Raw genomic sequence first — 9,061 nt, forward strand, 5'->3', positions numbered from 1 at the left:
AGCGAGTGTTCCCGAAGCGGAGCCATCTGGTGCTCCAGGAACACCCTCAGGAGCGACGCCCTGGTTAGCTTCGCCGTAGCCATGTTGCCCAGCCACAGGTCCGCGTCCATCCTCTCTAGCACTGGCTTCATGCGGGGGTCGACGAGCTTCGTGCGGGACCAAGCGTCGACACCCTCGGGCTGCCTCGTGGGCAGGATCAGCCGGGGGTGGATGCGCCCAGCATCCACCATGACCCACTTGCTCCGGAAGCCTTCAATCCTCTTCCCGGGCTTCGAGATAGCATTGGAGTTGGTGTACGCAATAAATCTCGCGCATGCAGTGATGGGGCCGCGAGAAACCCGGAGGTAAAAGTAATGGCACAGCAAGGCCACTGAGGGCTTTACCCCAACATGAGCCGCGCAGTAGTAGGCGAAAATCGCCAGGGGAAGAACATAGTTGGGATGGAGGTGCAGAGCTTGAAGGATGTAATGGCGGAGAATAGAAACTAAGAACTCGGAAAAGGGAGGCACCAGACCGGCGGCGATGGCGCTCAGGAAGAGCGGGTAGAAGGTGCTTCCTCCGTCCTCGGGAAGGGCGGAACCAACCTTGAGCGCGGCCGCCCCGTCGTTGCCTTGGCCGCCATCATCTGGCGCGTCCGGGCAAGGTTCTTCTCCGACACGTTCGGAGGATCCAGAGCGGGCAAGTACCAAGCACCGGCCGGGGTCTGGCAAGGCGCCATGCCTTGCTAAGATGCAGGGTTGGAGTAGATCTGGGGATTTCAGAAGCAAGCAGGATGAGAGCGAGAAAGGGGACCTGGGCAATGACTGGAGAAGGCAAAGAAGGTAAGCCTGGCTGGGTACCACTCACTTGTCAACCCGTGCAGTTGCCGAGGCATCGTGGGGAGCAGGGACACCCATGTCCAATCAACTGTCATGCGGCGCCCAAGGCCGCAGGCTGTTGGGGCCCGCGGCACTTCGCCCTTGCCCCTTCGCTTCTCTGCTAAGCCAAGTCCAGGCGTGCCTTGGGCCCGGGGGCTACTGTCGGCGTTCTGGGAATGGGGGTACCCTGACTTGCCTACCTGCGGCCTGCGGCGTGGCTCAAGGAGTGGCCCAGTACAACCCATCTTCATCTACACATGCTCAAGACCCTCGCGAGGGGCCAAGCCTCGCGGGACGGACAACAGGAAGCTTCGTCAGGCACAACCTCGTCAAGCTGGCTTGCGAGGAGGCGGAGAGATCAAAGCAGGGTACCTCATGAGGTGCCTGTGGTGCAAGCCATGAGGACCGAAGCCAGGCGGGCGCCGGCCTGCGCAGAGTCCTTGTTTCCTATTTGGTGCGAAGGGGGCAAGCGCAGGCGAGAGTATCAAGCAAAGGCGACCATTTCGGTGCAACAAGACCAAGACCAGCAGAACGACAGGATGGAGGTCATTGTGGACCCCAAGCCGGCATCACCGTCAGAGTCTTTGGCAGGCGAGGACCGACTTTAGCCAGGATAAGTGTACTAGATGTTCCCCTTCAAAATGGCCAATTGTTGGCGCCCTTCCCGCTCAATATTTGGGAAGAGGACTAAGGCCTTGCTCTATAAATAGGGCTAGCCACCACAGTAGGAGGGGAGGGAGAGCAAAAGGGATCCAGATTCAATCCTTCCCAAGAAGCACCACCACCACAAGAACTCCTCCCCTCGCGAGGCAGTTCTTCCTTTGTATTGTTCATCACCAGCCCCTGAGGCAATCTACCACATCACAAACTAGAGTAGGGTATTACACCACAATGGTGGCCCGAACTAGTATAAACCTCGTGTACCGTGTGTTGGTCTTCGTGTAGTTTAGATCCTTGCAAGGTGTCGAGACGTAGGTAGGTAGGAGGTGTGACCTCCGCGCGCACCCTAGAGTTCGAACCTTGAGGATCTGCCGGAACCCGAAATCCGACAACTCCCTTTCAATTACTTTTGTTTAGCCTCATGTTCTTTGATGTGTATATGTTGTAGTTTCTGTTTCAATTAAGCCTCGTGTTCTTTGATGTGTAATAAGAAGAGTCTTAATCGTCCTAACACTTTCGTTTTTAGCTTTATGTAGGAAGTGGGTGTTCTCACCTTGTAGTCTGGTTTTTTTCCTTTTGAATTCACTTCTCTGAGTTTTGTTTATCTGGCTTCTACTAAATGGATCTGGGTTGCTCTGAGTATTGATCTAAAAAAGAAGTAACTTCATGTCAGGATGCAGTTCCTGCGAGAAGGGACGTATGGTCAACCTGGAGATCATTTTTCCAAAATGAGGCTAGACTACACACAAGGTGCCAGTTCCCTAATGATGCTGGATTAGACACAACGTGCAAATTCCCAGATGATGCTGGATTACACACAAGCCAGGTGGAGTCATCAGCTATTCGTGTCCTCTTGGCTCTAGTAAAGGCTGAAAGAAAGCGTGTAGTAGCCCTAGAGAATGTAGCTGAGTTCCTGAAGAAGCAAAAAGAGCAATCAGATGCTCTCTTCACCCAAGCCAAAGACAAGATGGAAGAAGCCAGAAATAAGCTAGCAGAGGCTGAGCAGGCTAGGTGTCTCCTGCTATCTAAAACTGTTGTCAATACAAAATTTCCTTCATAATAGCTAGGTTCAAATGTTTATCCAGTCAGCATGCCTGTTGTGATGTCCGTGCATCTACTGATGTGGCACAAAATATTTTTTCGGGTCATGTAATAACACCAATTACTTTCCAAACAATAACAGACGAAGCATTGGACATGGTATAGTTCACGTGCAAGCCCGACATTCCAAGTTCAACTTCCACATCAAACTCATGTTCACAGATATCTGCACATTCATACATAATGTCCACAACCATGATTCACTTCAAAGCCAAAAAAAATGTGAGGAGAGTTATAAATAAAGAAAAACCTCTACTAGTTCCTGCTACCAGTGCGAGCACAACAAGTCAAGACCATGCGTAAAATTAATTATATTTTAGTCATTTTTTGTGTTCTAAAATGCATGCAAGCTCGCGGAAGGACGTGTTGCTGTCACATGCACGGATTCAATGAAGGCAGGCAGGTCAGCCTTAAGCTGGTTGCACGCGGCGAGGAGGCGTGCTCAGCCGGGCCTACAACGAGTGGGGCCCTCTTGGCCGGCGCGCCGGTTCAATGCCTGCGCTATTAGAGGTCGCATCCGTGTCAGAGTAATCACTCCCTCCAGTCCTTTTTTGTTTGGGTATAACAAAATCTCATTTTCCATTCACATTTTACAAGTAAAATTCGTGGACAAACTTTGTCCCAAAATACGATGGGGACTAGTAAACCAGAATGGAGGAAGTAGTTTTTTTAATCAACGAAGGGTTTCCCCCATTAGATTTTCATTAATGAAAACCAACATCTAAATCTAAACCATAGTATTTGCCCTAGAACTACCAGGTTCAACATCTCGCAACATAAACCCATACAACCATACGCCAAGGAGGTACGTAGTACTATGAATTCCATTTTTGCTCCATACCAATCATTCTAAAAACTACTTAGTACATATAACGCGCCATTGAAAATCGGAACTCTTAACCCCGCTAAAAATGAGATTTTAAACATGGCTACTCGGTCTGTGGCAACTGGCGAGCCACCGCCTCCAAGTCGTTCACCTGTGGTCCCGACCATCAACTCCTACAGATCAAATTATCACGCGAGCTGACTGTTCCTACAAAGGTGCTCCACCACATACCCAGTACCTGCGAATGCAGCAATCATGCACCTAGGGTTTTAGGGTTTATTTGTTAATGTTGCCTTTACATAACACTCATGTGTGCGAGACAGCGAGAGACCGACTGCGTGCGTGCGCCTCTACTCTTTGTATATGTACTCCACCGTTTGTCAGGTGTCCAAAAAATTACAGTAACTACAAGCAATCAGATGACCTACATTGCAGGATGGCAGGCCCACCATCATCACCAACTCTGTTTTTTATCCCCACTCTTATAAAAAGCATATTCGGTGATGATCGTCTGCCTGCCATCCTGCAATATAGGCCGTCCGATCTATATTTGACGGATAGGAAGTAAACTATGGCAATTTTGCAAAAAGATACACACACCCTCTCCACATTTGCAAATAAGGCCTTCCCTCGTTCATCCTTTCCCCCCACAAGATAAACTACTCATACAAATGCATCTTGAGGTTCCGTGCAACGCATGGGCATCTTCCTAGTTGCTGCAAAAAGCCCATGTGTGTGTGAGAGAGAGGGAGAGTGGAGGAGGACGGAGTGCATGTGTGACAAAGACACAAAGAGTGTGTGTGCGAGAGGTATCATCTTAAAATGAGGCGATAGTGTGTGTGTGCACGATCGAGAGGGCGTGTCTCAAGAAGGGAAGAAAAATCTACATAGATACAAGGAGCGGGAGAGAGACATGTATGCGATAGTGGAAGCACGAGTGTGCAGGTGTATAAACTTATCTAGAGGCTAGTCGATAAATGTGTGTGAGAGAAATATGAGTCGGGGTGCGAAAGCGAGAGTTTTGTGTGTGTGAGAGAGAGAGGCGGTAGTCGGGAAGGGGAGTGGAAGCAGGAGTTGTTTGTGTGTGTGTGTGAGAGAGAGGGGGGGTTGTCTGATCGGTAAACAAATGAATAGTGTCAGTCTAGGACGGAGACGGAAAGGACACCACGACAAATGTTGTGTCTACAGGAGAAAGAGAGAGTAATTTTAGTGGTATGAGTCATATCTAGAGACATATAGGGTGTGTGAGAGAATCCCATAGAGAGAAAGACAAAGTGAAAGACGAGTGGAGACTGTGTGTGTGGCGGTGAAAAGGAAAGCTTAGGTACCGAGTGATACGAAAGAACATTAGAGACGTGAGAGATAATAAAAACCGTGTAATGTATAATGATAGGGAGAGTGTGACACTTCTCAAGGGAGATGTCGAGAGACCATGTTTGCGAGGATAGGAGAAACATGAAGTGAGCGTGCGGGTTAGCTGGAGAAAAGAGAGTGATAGCTACATGAAGGAGCCTGCATGCGAGAGAGATGGGCGAGAAAGGAGTGAACATAAAAGGGATTCAAATATTTGAATTCGAGATGATGATACATGTAATCCAAACTTGCACCAAAATTGATCTATCAAAATGCATACTCATATGAATTCATGCGCATCTATGTTATTTAATATGTAGATATTACTAATCCATACATTTTAGTAGAACATAATATGGTTTAATTTTTTTTGAATTCAACCTTATAATTTTCAGATATTTGTATTTGTAAATCATATTATACATATAAAGGAGCAGAATTCTTTGTTATGCTTTTAAAAGTATATATATATAAATCATGTATATAGAATTTAATTCCAATCGAAAATGGTTCCCGCCCGAAAAAAGAAAAATACAAACGGGATTCGAATTGAGTTGTCATGGTAAACGTGCACTCTCAAAATTTGAACGAAGCGGGGAAAGTCGCAGTAACCGCCCGAAACCAAAATCTGCGAGATGGAAATTACTACTGCCTATCCCTGCCACACAAAGCCTATCTGCTGGATTTCTATAGGTTTCGATAGGGGTAGGTTTGTAATTTCACCCAAACGTGACATAACCGCCTCTCACCTGGATTCATACATGGTGGGCGCCAAAACACAATGTGTCCTCGGCCGAAATCGACTCCCTCCCCGATTCATACTTGGTGGCCACCAAAAACAAACTCTCGTCGGCAAATATTCGGTGTATGCGAGATTACCGTCCGATGCCCAACCGACTAATATTGCTGTGATGTAGGAAATTTGAAACAGGGGCTATGTTTGTAAATTTCCTCGCATTTGAGACAAGTGAGCCCTGAATACATGGTTCCCCGCCTTCCTCTCTACCTCCCTTTTCCCCATTCATACTCCGTGGGCGCCAAAACACCCTCTCCACCCCAGCCTCCTCCGCCCGCTGACCTCCGTCACCCCATCCACCACCATCCTCCTCCACCATGCCGGAGCTGATACCCCGACGCCACCGTCCATTACAAGAGATCGACCTCTCTCATCCACAGCTTCGGACCGGGATCCTTGTATCCCGTCCTCTCGCTTCATCCCCGCCGTCGTCCACCTTGCTGACGCTGCTTCTACAACCATCTCGTCCATCGTGCCCCGCCGGCACCGTCTACCCTCCTAGATCTGCTTCCACGCTGCCGACAGCCATCGCTAGTGCAGCACCATCAAATTCTCAGCAGATGCATACACGGCGCCGAACCAGAGGCGGTACTCTTTCGTATCTGCTCAACTTATTTATCGCAGCAAGAAAATAGATCACCACTGCTTTACTCTGATTTCTTGTCTTGGTTGCGAAGTTGCCTTTGTCTGGTTTGCACCTTCAGATCCGCTATGGCACACTCAACAATATACTCCCAATGCTTATGGTTTTCCCCTTTTATATTCCACACTAGTTAAATCACAGTAGACTGAATTTCAAAATTGGGTCAGTCGATTTTTCAGAGCTCGCCGGAGTTCGCCGGTGCGATCGAAGAGGCTCAGGTGGTTGTGGGGGGGGGGGGGGGCTGCCATCCTGCAATGTAGGTCGTCCCACCATCATCACCAACTCTGTTTTTTATCCCCACTCTTATAAAAAGCATATCCGGTGATGATCGTCTGCCTGCCATCCTGCAATATAGGCTGTCCGATCTATATTTGACGGATAGGAAGTAAACTATGGCAATTTTGTAAAAAGATACCCACACCCTCTCCACATTTGCAAATAAGGCCTTCCCTCGTTCATCCTTTCCCCCCACAAGATAAACTACTCATACAAATGCATCTTGAGGTTCCGTGCAACGCATGGGCATCTTCCTAGTTGCTGCAAAAAGCCCATGTGTGTGTAAGAGAGAGGGAGAGTGGAGGAGGACGGAGTGCATGTGTGAAAAAGACACACAGAGTGTGTGTGCAAGAGGTATCATCTTAAAATGAGGCGATAGTGTGTGTGTGCACGATCGAGAGGGCGTGTCTCAAGAAGGGAAGAAAAATCTACATAGATAGAAGGAGCGGGAGAGAGACATGTATGCGATAGTGGAAGCACGAGTGTGCAGGTGTATAAACTTATCTAGAGGCTAGTCGATAAATGTGTGTGAGAGAAATACGAGTCGGGGTGAAAAAGCGAGAGTTTTGTGTGAGAGAGAGAGAGGCGGTAGTCGGGAAGGGGAGTGGAAGCAGGAGTTGTTTGTGTGTGTGTGTGAGAGAGAGAGAGGGGGGGGGTTGTCTGATCGGTAAACAAATGAATAATGTCAGTCTAGGATGGAGACGAAAAGGAGACCGCAACAAATGTTGTGTCTACAAGAGAGAGAGAGTGTGTAATTTTAGTGGTATGAGTCATATCTAGAGACATATAGGGTGTGTGAGAGAATCCCATAGAGAGAAAGACAAAGTGAAAGACGAGTGGAGACTATTTGTGTGGCGGTGAAAAGGAAAGCTTAGGTACCGAGTGATACCAAAGAACATTAGAGACGTGAGAGATAATAAAAACCATGTAATGTATAATGATAGGGAGAGTGTGACACTTCTCAAGGGAGATGTCGAGAGACCATGTTTGCGAGGATAGGAGAACATGAAGTGAGCGTGCGAGTTAGCTGGAGAAAAGAGAGTGATAGCTACATGAAGGAGCCTGCATGCGAGAGAGATGGGCGAGAAAGGAGTGAACATAAAAGGGATTCAAATATTTGAATTCGAGATGATGATACATGTAATCCATACTTGCACCAAAATCGATCTATCAAAATGCATACTCATATGAATTCATGCGCATCTATGTTATTTAATATGTAGATATTACTGATCCATACATTTTAGTAGAACATAATTTGGTTTAATTTTTTCGAATTCAACCTTATGATTTTGAGATATTTGTATTTGTAAATCATATTATACATATAAAGGAGCAGAATTCTTTGTTGTGCTTTTAAAAGTATATATATATATAAATCATGTATATAGAATTTAATACCAATCGAAAATGGTTCCCGCCCGAAAAAAATAAAATACAAACGAGATTCGAATTGAGTTGTCATGGTAAATGTGCACTCTAAAAATTTGAACGAAGCGTGGAAAGTCGCAGTAACCGCCCGAAACCAAAATCTGCGAGATGGAAATTACTACTGCCTATCCCTGCCACACAAAGCCTATCTGCTGGATTTCTATAGGTTTAGATAGGGGTAGGTTTGTAATTTCACCCAAACGTGACATAACCGCCTCTCACCTGGATTCATACATGGTGGGCGCCAAAACACAATGTGTCCTCGGCCGAAATCGACTCGCTCCCCGATTCATACATGGTGGGCGCCAAAAACAAACTCTCATCGGCAAATATTCGGTGTATGCGAGATTACCGTCCTATCCCCAACCGACTAATATTGTTGTGATGTAGGAAATTTGAAACGGGGGCTATGTTTGTAAATTTCCTCGCATTTGAGACAAGTGAGCCCTGAATACATGGTTCCCCCCCTTCCTCTCTACCTCCCTTTTCCCCATTCGTACTCCGTGGGCACCAAAACACCCTCTCCACCCCAGCCTCCTCCGCCCACCGACGTCCGCCACCCCATCCACCACGGTCCTCCTCCACCATGCCGGAGCTGATACCCCGACGCCACCGTCCATTACAAGAGATCGACCTCTCTCATCCACGGCTTCGGACCGGGATCCTTGTATCCCGTACTCTCGCTTCATCCCCGCCGTCGTCCACCTTGCTGACGCCGCTTCTACGACCGTCTCGTCCACCGTGCCCTGCCGGCACCGTCTACCCTCCTAGATCTGCTTCCACGCTGCCGACAGCCATCGCTAGTGCAGCACCGTCAATTTCTCAGCAGATGCATACACGGCGCCGGACCAGAGGCGGTACTCTTTCGTATCTGCTCAACTTATTTATCGCAGCAAGAAAATAGATCACCACTGCTTTACTCTGATTTCTTGTCTTGGTTGCGAAGTTGCCTTTGTCCGGTTTGCACCTTCAGATCCGCCATGGCACACTCAACAATATACTCCCAATGCTTATGGTTTTCCCCTTTTATATTCCACACTAGTTAAATCACAGTAGACTGAATTTCAAAATTGGGTCAGTCGATTTTTCAGAGCTCGCTGGAGTTCGCCGGTGCGATC

Source organism: Triticum dicoccoides, chromosome 7B (genome assembly GCF_002162155.2).
Source record: "Triticum dicoccoides isolate Atlit2015 ecotype Zavitan chromosome 7B, WEW_v2.0, whole genome shotgun sequence".
Lineage (NCBI taxonomy): Eukaryota > Viridiplantae > Streptophyta > Magnoliopsida > Poales > Poaceae > Triticum > Triticum dicoccoides.